The following is a 2,309-nucleotide window of genomic DNA, read 5'->3' on the forward strand; positions in this document are numbered from 1 at the left end:
ATGCTTACGTGCAGACTCGAATTCGATTGCACAAACAATACAGCAGAATACGAGGCCTTGGTGCAAGGCTTGTACAAAGCAATCGGGTTGAACGTCAAGTATCTTCAAGTCTTCGGAGACTCTGAGATTATCGTCAAACAGGTACGTAACACTATACATTGCCTATCAGGTCATTTAAAACACTATCAATCTTTAGTACAAGATCTGACTGAGCATTTCATAGCATTTAATATTTCTTCAATCCCGAGACTCCAAAACGCAAGTGCAGATCTTTTGGCTAACGTAGCCTCTAAGCTTATTCCCTCCGAAGATTTTAGTCCAGATAGATTCTCAATAGAATTAATCTTTAAACCGTCCATCCCTGACAACATTACGAATTGGAGAGTATTCAATGACGATCCTGATATTGTAAATTTCCTCACTTCTGAAGGATCCTACTCCAATCAAATAATTGATGAAGACCATCACGATCGACAAATACACCAAAATAGCACTGATAATGCTATACCTAAATCGGTGGTTAAGTTAGAAGACTAATACGATTTGAAAAATCGGTTTAAAAGGTCTACCAATTCAAAGCTCTACAGTCCAACTCTGAACTACGAATTAGTAAACCTAGGAACCGATGATAAACCACAAAACGTTAACCTAGGCCTCGGCCTAGTCCCTGAAGAAAAACTAGCGTATATTCGTCTTTTGAGACAATATAAAAATGTTTTTTCCTGGAATTATGATGAATTGAAGACATACGACACTTCTATCATTCAACATACTATTCCTATGATCGATAACGAAAAACCTGTCCAACAGAAACTGAGAAAGATCCACCCCAATTTAGAAAATCAGATAAAAACTGAGCTAAATAAGTTATTAAAAGCCAAAATAATTTTCCCCGTCAGACATTCCAAATGGGTCTCCAATATGGTACCCGTTAGAAAGAAAAACGGAGATATTAGAATCTGTATCGATTTTCGGAATCTTAACAAAGCCTGTCAAAAAGACAATTTTCCTCTTCCACCTATGGAACAAATACTACAGGCAGTAGCAGGCTCAGAACTGATGTCTTTCTTGGATGGATTTTCAGGATATAATCAAGTACTGGTACATCCTGATGATCACTTGAAAACCACATTCAGAACTAAATGAGGCACATACGCATATCGGAAGATGCCATTTGGTTTGATTAATGCTGGCGCTACATTTCAGAGAGCCATGGACATCACATTCAAGGGTTTAGTCAATAAGTCTGTAGTAATTTATTTGGATGATATAACAGTGTACTCCAAGAAACGAAGTGACCATCTCAAAGACTTAAAACAAATCTTTCAACGATGTTTAAGGTATGGAATTTCACTTAACCCAAAGAAATCTTTTTTCACATTAAGTGAAGGGAAACTTCTAGGGTTCATAGTGTCAAAATCCAGTATTCACATTGATCCTGACAGAATCAAAGAAATTTCTGAAATATCCCTACCTCATAATAAAAAAGCCATGCAATCTTTCCTTGGTCAAATCAATTTTGTAAAGAGATTCATCCCAAATTTTTCACGAATTGTGTCTCCTTTGCAAACTATGATTAAAAAGAATTCAAATTTTAAATGGGGTCAAGATGAACATGAAGCATTCAACCTGATCAAACAAGCTATTATTAATGCTCCATCTTTAGCAACCCCGAATTTTCAGAATCTTTTCTTTTATACACATTTGCCTCAGAGAAATCATATGCTGCAATTCTAACTCAAGCAAATCAAGAGAAAGCGGAAGCTCCAATTGCGTTTTTTAGCTCAAATTTACAAGGTGCTGAACTCAATTATTCAGACGTGGAGAAATAGGCCTATGCTGTTTTCAAAGCGGTCAAATATTTCAGACCTTTCTTACTTAAAACCCATACTAAGATCATAGTACCGTTTCCAGCGGTAAGAAATCTTCTAGTACAGAAGGATGTGGGTGAGAAAAGGGCCAATTGGGTCACTGCTTTACAGGAATACGACCTTGAGATCAAACCAGCAAACATTGTAAGAGGTCAAGGCTTCTGCAAAATGTTGGCTGGAGCATCGCAAATTTCTGAAATTTCATCTGAAGAGGTACAAATGTATGAGGTAAGCCTAAATGATGCAGAATCATTGTATGCTGACATCATTTATTATCTTAAGAACAGATATGCTCCATCACACCTAGATCACACTAAGAAAAGAGCTCTGAGATTGAAAGCTAAACAATATCAGCTCATAAATGATATTCTTTTTAGAAAGAATTATGATTCTGTTCTCCTTAGATGTCTTGAAAAAACTGAAGCTGAAAAAGTTTTG

Source organism: Pinus tabuliformis, chromosome 1_1 (genome assembly GCF_031772625.1).
Source record: "Pinus tabuliformis cultivar Carrire ecotype Pingquan chromosome 1_1, CPIR1, whole genome shotgun sequence".
Classification (NCBI taxonomy): Eukaryota; Viridiplantae; Streptophyta; class Pinopsida; order Pinales; family Pinaceae; genus Pinus; species Pinus tabuliformis.